Source organism: Diabrotica undecimpunctata, chromosome 2 (assembly GCF_040954645.1).
Source record: "Diabrotica undecimpunctata isolate CICGRU chromosome 2, icDiaUnde3, whole genome shotgun sequence".
Lineage (NCBI taxonomy): Eukaryota > Metazoa > Arthropoda > Insecta > Coleoptera > Chrysomelidae > Diabrotica > Diabrotica undecimpunctata.
In genome coordinates this window covers 114,604,894-114,605,196 of record NC_092804.1, presented here as the reverse complement: position 1 = coordinate 114,605,196, position 303 = coordinate 114,604,894, and positions in this window count along the sequence as shown.

The following is a 303-nucleotide window of genomic DNA, read 5'->3' as shown; positions in this document are numbered from 1 at the left end:
ATAAATTTTGCTCTACTTAATAGATACACTCGCATGAATCAATAATATTCATGGACGCACTTGAAGATAAAATATGGTAATTTTTAACGATAAATACAGATTTTTTTATAAATTAAGTATAAAAAACTTTTGGGGAATATTTTCTTCCCTATCAATATTTTTTATATTCATGTGAATTTGTCATTTCCTTTTTCTTCTCTCTATGCTCAATATATTACCGTTGGATAATTTTCATATAATGGTAGCTTTTCATATGTGAATCTCTTATTGGTATATTTCTTTTAATTACGCATAACATAGAGA